Below are 11,338 nucleotides of genomic sequence, written 5' to 3' on the forward strand. Positions count from 1 at the left end.
TCACATCATAGTGTGTAGAATAGTAATTAGTCGGGACACCATGTCATAGTGTGTAGATTAATTATAGGTCAGAATATCATATCCCGATCTTTAACTATTCTTCACACTACGGTGTCCCGATTTATGAGCATTCTATCATGTTTATAATAGCTATCAGTCGGAACGTTATATCATAGTGTGTAGGATAGTAATAGGTCAGGATAATAATAGTGTAGAGAATAGTCAGGTATGAAGAGGTTCTGATGTATTCCGCGACACGTTTTGTCAAAGAACTGATAAGAAACAAATATGTTTTCATCCACATTTTATTATTTTAACTTTTATAACAAATCACATATACATGTATTAGTGTACCAAACATATAAGGCACGGTATTAACGCCAAATGCTCGTGAAGCATTGCAAACCCATAGGCCTAAAATTTGTGATAAAAATCACGTTACATTGCATATATATGTATTCACATTCTTTTTAATTTGTTCATTACGAATCACATGTCAGAGATATGTATTTGAGATAAATATTTGTCCAGCTAAGCGCGAAAAGTTTTTGACTTATGGCAAATAAGAAAGATTTGCAATTCTGTCTTAAACTCATTGATCTAAAGTCTACAATGAATAAACCAAGAGGAACATACACACAAAAAGAACTTGTAGGCTGATATGACTATTATAACAAACATTACAATAAAATCTATTAAACACTCTGTAGCCTCCGGATGAATCAGAGGTAAGCTTGGGTTCTTATAATGATAAAATTCTAGGTTTGGTCTCTGATGGACACAGCGTGAATACTCTAATGCACAGGTTTGCGCTTAAAACAGACAAGCAACTCCAAGTTTTGTTTTTTTCTAAGCATGATAGGTCAATTTCTACTTACGTAACTTTCCTCAACTTTACCGGTGGGTTTACACAAAGTCCTAACTTTTTTTTTTTTTTTTTAACTTAGATGGTGGATTAGAACCAGGCTTGTTAGGGATGGTATAGGGTCATATTTGTTCAGTGTTCCGCCTGTATGTTTTGAACAAACCAATAAATTATTGCTCCGTGACTTGAGGTGCCACCTTGGTGACGCAGGCATGTTCATAATGGGATTCGTGATCGCTTCCAAAGAAACATGTTCATTTCTACACTTATAGAAGCTAAAAATGATCTGTTAAGGTCAGAATGTTGTTTTACAAAATTGGTTTGGGTCGGAGAATGTAACTCATTTTGACATAAATATAACACAATATGACACCAGGCGAAGGACTACCGTTTAAAAAAAACAACAGATAGTAATTAGGTAAACTCAAATATTTCTCTCCCCATCCCATAGGTGCTGCAATGTTTTCTTTAAACAACTTTTTCATTCGCTAAATAATCAACTTATGCTTTGAAGACCAAATGTTGTAAAAAAGCTGTTTTACAATTCATCATTTTAAATTCACGTGCACAGAATTTGATTAAAACGTGCTGAACATTATTCTAACTATATTGCGCCAGAAAACTAATCAAATTGTTCATTCATTCTCACTGAATAAACAAATCTTTCAACTCGAGAGTTACCACAATAATCCGAACAATTAACTATCAAATAACAATACCGAGAATTATTAAGAACATTACCATGAAGCACGTGGGACGTCAAGACCTGCAAGCCCAAAAAATATCTTCGATAAAAACTCCACGATAGCTCAGTGGTAAGCTTTATGGCATATAATGGTAAAATTCGGGGTTCAATTCTTGTAGCGGACACAACGCAGATAGCTCATAGTGTAACTTTGCTTAGCAAGGAATGTACTTAGCTTCCTCCTCGTAAATAATTTAACGGAAAGAAAAAAAAACACATCAGAGGCAATAAGAAGGTTTATTCGTTGTACACAATAAGTAAAACAAATAAAATGGCCACAATCTCTAACCTTGCTCAACCAGAACTACCTGTACGACGTCCTTCTTGTCCGTGGGAATGTACTTTCCGGAAGTTACCCATTACACTTTACGTGTAAGAAGACGGACAGCGGATGTCGTTAGTCTTAGTGGTAAGTTCGTTTTATCAGACCATACCAATAAAACATCATGTTCATCTTTCTTGATGAATATAAATCAGTTCGAGGTTCAAGGATTTATTGTGTAACAAATTAAACTAATTTTTAGCCCGTTTTTCTATAGGATCTGGGCTAACGCTATTGGTCAACGCACTGCACTTACCAACGTTTAACTCAAATACGTACGAACTGTATACGTGTTACACGCACACACATATAAAACTGGTACACAATCTAAAACAAATACATTGCTTCTACATCAAGTATATTTATAAGCTTTTGATTTCATGAACACGTAAAATAATTACTAAATGATAAGGTTAATGATTATCATAATTTTATAATGCGTTTTGTCCACTCTCTCTTTTGAAACCTGAGAGAGAGAAATATTCGAATGATCTTTGCTATTGTTTTATTTCTTTTTACTGGTTATTGTATTTTATGCTTTTTAGCATTTGCTCCTTTTCAGGGCCATTTCCATGTAATTTATATTGTGTTTACTGTACAGGCATTATTTGTTATTCTTCTACATTTTGTGCTGTAGGGTCCATGAACTGTTGTTATATTATGTGTGTGATTAATAGTGTAAATTGCTGTTTAGTTATGTTTATGATTATTATGATGCAGTGTTATTGTTTGTGCGTTTTGATACAGAGTAATGAGGTCGTAACACTGTATTTATTGTATTGCTTGTTTCGGATTTCGTGCAAAGCTACACGACAGCTGTCTGTGCCAGTCGTCCCTAATTTAGCAGTGATAGACAAGAGGGAAAGCAGCTAATCAACATCACCCAGCGCCAACTCTTGGACTACCCTTTTATAGTAAATAGTGGCTGTCACACTATAACCACCCCCCTCACCACAACACACACAGCAAAAAAAGTAAACATATTCAGAGGTACAAACTCGAGACCCAGAGAGTCGAGCCCACTATCAACCTGACCCTTCATGTTTTGAGCTTGTAACTTAACTTCAGCCTGAATTTTGCCTCGCTCAAAAAGCATTTACTAATGTTAGCAAAAAATAATAGCAATTGAATGTAACGAGTATCGTTTTCGTTTTCTTAGGCTCGGCATAGCGAGGTAGTTAGGGCCCTTAAGTGGTAATCTGATTGTCGCGGGTTGGAATCCGCGTCACACCAAACATGATCGCCATTTCAACCGTGGGGGAGTTATAATGTTACAATCAATCCCACTATTCATTGGTAAAATAGTAGCCGAAGCGTTGGCGGTGGATGGTGATGACTAGTTGCCTTTCCTCTAGTCTTACACTGCAAAATTTTGGACGGCTAGTGCAGATAGCCCTCGTATAGCTTTGCGCAAAATTCAAAAACAAACAAACAAATAAATCATTTTCTTAAGACAAACTTAATCTAGATGGAAATTGTTAGTGTACAAACAGTGTTTGTAAGTTAAAAGTGATCGCTTAATTATCAAAAAAATCGAAATGCTTAAACCGTATCAGTAATTCTATGGTGTTGTGTAAGTTGCCAGTTGTCGAGAAAAAAAGTACATTCTTTATTTTTTGTGCTTTCAGTTTCTTCTACGTGTCGGTCACGACTTCTTTCAGCATAAGTTCTTACTTCATGCATGGATATTTAATCAGTAAGTTGTTTTTGATTTTCTAAGAATATTTGACGTCGAGAATAACATCAACTTTTAGACAAGTTCTATTATTATTATTGTGTGTGTGTTAATAATATGAGGACACCCCATAAAAGGCCCGGCATGGCCAGGAGGTGAAGGCACTCGACTCCTACTCCGAGGGTCGCGGGTTCGAAACCCCATCACACCAAACATGCTCGCCATTTCAGCCGTGGGGGCGTTATAAGTGACGGTCAATCTCACTATTAGTTGGTAAAAGAATAACCCAAGAGTTGGTGGTGAGGACTAGCTGCCTTCCCTCTTATTTCACACCACTGAGTTAGGGACGCCTAGCAAAGATAGCCCTCGAATAGCTTTGCGCAAAATTCAAAAACAAACACGCCATAAAATGTTTTTTTTTTTAAAGAAAAAACATTCTTGATTACATCAAAACGGGTTAAAATATTCTGAGGCAAAAAAAAAATCGAGAAAAATCTATAATCATTATTTTAAGGAAACTATAAACATTTGCAGATTTATATAAACAACATATAATAGTATATTTTTGTCTGTCTTAGAGCTTCGCGTTTATAGTAAACCAATGAGCCTATATCGTATTGAATGAAGATGTAGCCAAACATAAACAGCATGTGTCAAATCCTATAATCCATCTGTAGCTATATCTATCTACAGCGCCATAACTCGTTGATCCAACGCGTAATCGAGTGTTAGCAACGCGTTGAACCAATACGTTATGGTCCCGAGAGCTTCTCATGTGGTCTGTATTTTGAACTGACAGAGCAGCTGGCTGTTTAGTGAGCAGAATCCACTGCCACTACCTGGACTTTTATTATCTGGCTTAACCGATACTCTTATAATGAACCCACAATTCCAAAGTGTGGGACGCATTTTGGGGGCAATCGGTCAGAAACCATGAATTCTCTACTAATCAGTAGACTACGCAAAGCCTCATAAGGTTATAACGTTTGATCTATGAACATGTATTTTTGCATCATCTTTTTTCTCGGAGATTCATTTATCGTCAACATTAATCTTTACAAACAATTAATTCCCACAGATACTGGCCTCGAGTGTCTGCGGACTTACACCGATAGAGACCGCATTACCATATCAGTTGTGGGCAGAACATAGTTGGCCTATTGTGTCGCTTTGCGTTTAGCTAAAAACAAACAAATCCACAGTAGTTTCATCTTTAAGTGTAGCAATTCCCTGGTTTTCTAATTTATTTGGGGAGGAAAGCTGTGGAAAACAAGAAACAAAATGTTAAATAATCTAATTCTCTCAAATCCTTTCGTCCATTTGTACTTGTTTCCTGAGCTTGTTTTATTCAATAATGATAGGGATGCCATAAGTAGTGTTTTAATTTTAGTAATATTACTGAATGATGTGGCTATTCTTGGTAATCCACTCTCAATTACACATCTTTGTTAAGCTCTCCAACAGGTGTCTGTTGCTACATATGGTGAGTTGAACAACAGCCACTGTTAGGAACGTATAGAAACTGATCACGAGGGTCTTGTTCGCGCGTAGTTTCAATTGGTAACCTGGAAGAACAACAACTTACATTCAGCTGAACAAATCCAAAAAAATGACACGCAAAGTGACTTAGAAAAGCTGTCTGTATCGTGAACTCTTTCTATGTATATACGCTTTTAAATGCGTTTTGAAACTATTGTCCTACAAGAAACGTACTATATATAGAGAAGAGTATTCTATACGAAAATGAATTAACTTCTTACATTAACTAGAAATAGTTATTAATGGATTTTCGTAAACTGTGACGAACATAAGTCAGAAAATATCAAATATTGTACGTCTGGGGTTGTTTATCATATAGTGTGTATCTGATGTTGCTTAACATATACTGTATATTTGGTGTTGTCTTTCATATACTGTATATTTCGTGTTGTTTATCATATACTGTGTATATTTATTGATTAACATATACTGTATATTTGGTGCTGTTTATCATACAGTGTGTATCTGATGTTGCTTAACATATACTGTATATTTGCTATTGTTTCTCATACAGTGTGTATTTAATGTCACTTAACATATACTGTATATCTGGTGTTGTTTGCCATATACTGCATATCTGGTTGTGTTTATCTTATAGTGTGTATCTAGTGTTACTTAACATATACTGTAAATCTGGTTGTGTTTATCTTACAATGTGTACCTAGTGTTACTTAACATATACTGTATATTTGGTATTGTGTATCATACAGTGTGTATCTGATGTTGCTTAACATATACTGTATATTTGGTATTGTTTTTCATATAGTGTGTATCTAGTGTCCCTTAACATATACTCTATATTTGGTGTTGTTTATCACATACTTTATATCTGGAGTTGTTTATCATATACTATATCTCTGGTGTTTTTTTTTTATCATATACTGAATAGCTGGTGGTGTTATTTTAAATATATCAAGTGTAGTTTTGTCAGATACATCAATTCTCAATGTCTGTTTTCTTAATATATGTCGCATTTAAGTAGCTCTCTAAGCAATTAAGAAAAATGATAGTTAATGCTATATTTATGGTGTTTCTAGTTTTAGTGTAACGGAGCATGTCACTGGTACTCACGTTATTTGTATTTGACGCTTTTGAGATATATACTCAGAGGCCTTTTACTTGAGCAATTAAAAGATCTAGAGTCGTTTTTATAGCTGATTTTTATGCCAGTAAATACAAAAAGCCACACTTATTTAAGTCGAGCAAACGGAGTACAATCTTATTTTTGTTTGTACAAATAAGTGTTGGAGATGGGAAACGTTCTGTGAGCACTGCCTTCAAAAAAAAAAAAAAAAAAAGAAAGAAAGACTCGTGAAATGACAAAGGAGCACGTGAAAATATTGTGTTATTCTGGTTTACCACACACTGTTGAACTATACGAAATATCCTTCTAATAATAACCTGTGACTAAACAATATTTTCTCCATGGTCATTCTTCACTTAATGTATAACAAAGAGCAAAAGTAATTGTCAAAATTCATTTTTCTTTCTTTTTTTTCAGCCTTGCAGTCAGTGGCTCATCGATAAGATCGAAAGCTTTTAACGCTAAATATCAAGGTTGTATATCTGCAATGGACACAGCGAAGACATGCGAAAACAAATGTACTATTTTATATGCAAATTCTCGTGGCATGTGCATTATAAATGTGATTTTTGTTAAGATATCTTTCTCTCTCTCTTTTTGTCCTCCGCTGGGACAGCAGTAAGTCTACGGATTTACAACACTAAAGTCAGGGGTTTGATTCCGCTCGGTGAACACAGCAGATAGTTCAATGTGGCTTTGCTATAAGAAAATACACACACACACATACTTTCTTTACAGAGACTAAGTAGTTAAACACAATTTACCTAAGCCATCTTCTTATCAAGATATATTTCTATATAGCTGGTTATATGTTTTCTAATCTTCCAGTGAGTTTACTTATTAACAATAAATTCTGCATATGGGACTCGGAAAAAAACAACAACTGACATACAAAGGGTTAACTTGTTTGTTTTTGAATTTCGCGCAAACTACGCGAGGGCTCTCTGCGCTAGCCGTCACAAATTTAGCAGTGTAAGACAAGAGGAAAGGCAACTAGTCATCACAACACACCGCCAGCTCTTGGGCTACTCTTTTACCAATGAATTAACTGTCACATTACAACGCCTCCACGACTGAAAGGGCGAGCCTGTTTGGTGTGACCGGGATTCGAACCCGTGACCCTTAGATTGTGCCTTAACCACTTGACCATGCCGGGCCTCAACATATGCTTTAACACATTCCATTTAACTTATTAAGTCTGTCATACAACAATACTAGTTTGAACAGTTTTGGATGGATTAACCATTGTTTGAGCAAATGCATTGTAACCAAACTTAAGTAGGATAACGCATAATTTGAGAGAAAGCAATAAACTATTATAACTTTCCTAGATTTTTTTAATTGTAATATTCAGTGTTCTTCCTTTTTATCAACACTAAAAATAAAAGAAATAAATATTTCGATCACAGTAGTTATTCTAATTAATAACCTCTTAAAACAAACATAGTGATATAGTTTAACAAAACAGCGAATATATGCATAATAACAACTGAATTACTGTCAAACTATATTTAATGAGATAGGGCATTAATATTTAAAACTGATATAAACCGTTAATTCCTGGCGTCTCAGCTGTCAATTTGAGGACTTCGAAACGCATGGTGGGCAGAGTACATTATGTAACTTTGTACTTAATAAAAAACAAGCAAATATAATGCCATTTCATTGTGAAAGAGTTAGTTACTTATTATATGAATATAAACAATTAGGTCTTATACTGTATATATTTGTGCTTTGTTTTGCATTTCACAACCCTACAAAATTGTTCGTCAGATTGCCCAAAGTTTTAGTGTATTTCTTCCTTAAATATCATGCAGCGTCAGAATTATGATCTGTTCTACTATTGAACTTTTTAAGGAAGTTTCTCATTTCAGACTAAATTACAAAGCAATTCTTTCTGCCCTTGCTTTATCATGGTTATAAAAGGGAAAAATAACAACTTATTTCTGGGGTTTAGAAGTACTCGTTTTAATTATTCTCTTTCAATATTGTCTATTCATCTCAGATTATTGAAGCACATGTCACCCTTTCACCACATACCGTCTATGTATTGTGCCCCTGGTGTTTGAGCTCTGCCCATCATGGTCGGCGCAGTGTGAAGCCATAGCCGTATACTAGATCATTTTTAATGTTCTCGAGGATGTAGTCATTGACCAGTCGGACATTTCAAAACAACAAATGAAAACACTTCCATTACAACATCTTCTCATATTGTCTCTGTAGTTATTGAAACCGACAGGAGGGCAGGTAGCTTTGATGAACCGAACATTGATGGAGGACCACCTGTGCAGTGTCTCTCACGGCTTGTTGCTCTAACGCACCGCCACATGGGACAGCTAGAGCAAGTTCTTGTGGTGGTGGGCAGCAGAAAGTTTACTATTTCTTGTTATTGGATAGAATAAAAAAAGAATTTCAGTATCATTCGATCATAGGCAACTTTCCCCCACTAGTTCGCGTGAAAAGTTGAATGCGTTTTCTTACTGGGATATACAAAACGTTAAACGTTACCGCGAAATAGGAAACATGTATCTTTCTCTACTGGAAAGTAAAATAAAAACAAGTCAAATTAGATAGACACAGAGTTCAATATCTCGTAGCTGAAAAGGTTAAATATTTCTCCATGTTCAGCAGATACAGTATTTGATCTATTTTAGCGTTGGGCAAAGAAAGAGTTCATTTCATATTTCACTGTACTGTAGAGACAAGAAATCTGATATCTGCTATAATCGCTCTCTAAAATACGTCTTTGTATTTTCAGTCGTTATGAGTTCTGATGTTTTTGTCGTTTTTAGCTAAAACTATCAGTTTGTTGTCATTTGAGTTATAAAAACTGACTCCAGTACATTTCTAAGTCGGGAAATAAAATAGCCAGTCTCTTTTCGTGTTCGTCATTATTTCAGGTAAATCAGAATATAATTTCTTTATATTTCGGCCATTAAATACAGACGTCCTAAAATATTCTATTGGAATAGTTTGGCGAACAATTATTTAACCTCATCTTTATTTCTTATAAAATTTTTTATAAATTCAAAAAAATTCTAAACAGCTTCAGAATGATAAATTGTTGACCAAATTAGATTCACCGCTTCAAGACTAATATGTGTAGGATTTATTACTAAATCGCATACAAAAGTTTCAGTTTGTACAATACTTACTTTCCATGTAAAAGATATAAATTCATACTCTCAGATAGCTCATATTGTATGACGTTTTATGTTACATTAATTCATGGAAAGTAGGAAGAGGTTTAGCAGTGGCGTGAGTTAATTCGTCTCTTTGATAATCTTCACTTTCTACAAGATTTCTTAATAATATAAAAATGACAGAGTTCGTCTTAATTTGTTTAAAATGACGTCGTTCCTTTTCACGCCGATTAACCACTTAAGAGAAAAGATTAATTGGTGTTTGTTTTACTTCAAAAGTTATAATGTCCAAGCTCAAAATTAATAGTGTATAGAGTACTATCTAAAAGGCGTTAGAATGAGATAATATTTTGTTATTCTTTCTATTTTATTGGGTTAATTTTTACACGCCATTACAGAATGTAAAGTACACAACCATGGTAATGCATCACTGACCCCTGTTGATAACTGAATGAGTCAAGGCGAGAATACTTATTATTCTTGAATAAATATACTGATCAAATTTAGGGTCTGAAATAACTGTCATGGTATCCCATACAGTGAGTTAACTATACAGAAAGAAGCAAGCAAGGAATTAACATATAATACAGGTATATGCTAGAAGAAATCGTTTTACTAACACCTCACAAATAAACCTTGATAAAAACAGTGTTTAACAGTATATATTAAGTTTTGTTGTCATGCCACGGCCTAAAAGTAAATTGTCAGTAGAATAGATGGTTCGCGTGAAAGAGTTACGTTATGTTGATAGGATTTTCTGACAGACTGCCGCAGACTTGAAATATTTCCCTGTGAGACTGAGACAGGAAAATTTGAAAATAGGAAAGGAAGAGGCAGGACAACTAAACTCAATGGTACTGGTGTTAAGTATCTTTGTTTATTCATCCTTCGGGACAGAAGGAAAACTGCCACTGATCTCAAGCATGAGATAAACAGCCATGTGCCAAATGACAGAAAAGTGTCCAGATCTACAGTATCAAGAAGATTTAACATGAATGAAATATTTAGTTGTGTAACGGCTGAAAAACTTTTACTGCAGTCTCCAAATATTGTCAAGAGACTAAAATTTACTAAAAGGTACAAAAACCGGACAGTTGATAATTGAAAGAGGATGTTATGGACGGATGAGTCCAAGTTTGAAATACTTGTTTCAAGGCGTAGGTTGTATGTCTGGTAGAAGAAAGGGAGAAAGATACTTACCTGTAAACTAAACACTTACTACGAAACATGGGGGAGGCAGCGTGATGGTTGGGGGCGTTTTTCTGCTGAAGTAACATAAGATGTTTGCAAAACAGATAGAATAATGGATCACCTTCAGATACTGATCCCTTATGGTACACCCAGTAGTTTACGTAATATTGGTAAAGGATTCTATTCAAACATTTATCCAGCCTTATCTAAGTCTATTGATTGTTTGGAATTAAACAAAAGGCTATAAAATGGGATATCGGTGCTCTGGCCGCCGCGGTATCAAAACCCGGTTTTAGCGGTGTGAGTCCGCAGACATGCCGCTGTGTCACTGGGGGCACTAAGCTGAAACAGAAGCTTCTGAAGTCATTCAAATGACACAATAGCCCCTCCTAAAGATCCCCAATCTCAATCCAATTGAACAGATCTGGGAGTTGATAAATCGAAAACTTGAGAAATCAAAAGTTACTTCTAAAGAAACTTTATGATAATGCATTAGAGACATTTGGAGTAAAATCCCGGAGAACACTTTGACTAGATACGCTGTAACAACACTTTTCACTTTTCTGCAGTTATTAAAGCAAAAGGGGGACACACAAAATACTGTTTGCTGAACTTAAGCACTTCCACTGAGCTTCTATTGTACTAAATATAAAGATTAATAAAATTTTGATGTTTCACCTGTGATTTACCTTTCACTGTTCTTGGAAAGTAGCCTAAAATTTTGTTTTAACTTTGTCCTAACACTTTAAAACAGTACTGTGTATAATGTGTTAC

At 35.1% G+C, this 11,338-nt stretch overlaps 1 long non-coding RNA gene across 1 annotated transcript in view; it reads left to right on the top strand.

Annotated features, from left to right (window-relative positions):
• The window catches only part of LOC143255890 (uncharacterized), a 145,770-nt gene extending 136,827 nt beyond the window's left edge, over positions 1-8,943 (top strand). Inside the window, exons 4-5 of the long non-coding RNA XR_013030909.1 lie at positions 3,561-3,628; positions 8,236-8,943. This is a non-coding gene — a long non-coding RNA (uncharacterized LOC143255890). The remainder of the gene's footprint in view (positions 1-3,560; positions 3,629-8,235) is intronic.
• Positions 8,944-11,338: the final 2,395 nt, after the last annotated feature.

Source organism: Tachypleus tridentatus, chromosome 7, assembly GCF_004210375.1.
Source record: "Tachypleus tridentatus isolate NWPU-2018 chromosome 7, ASM421037v1, whole genome shotgun sequence".
Classification (NCBI taxonomy): domain Eukaryota; kingdom Metazoa; phylum Arthropoda; class Merostomata; order Xiphosura; family Limulidae; genus Tachypleus; species Tachypleus tridentatus.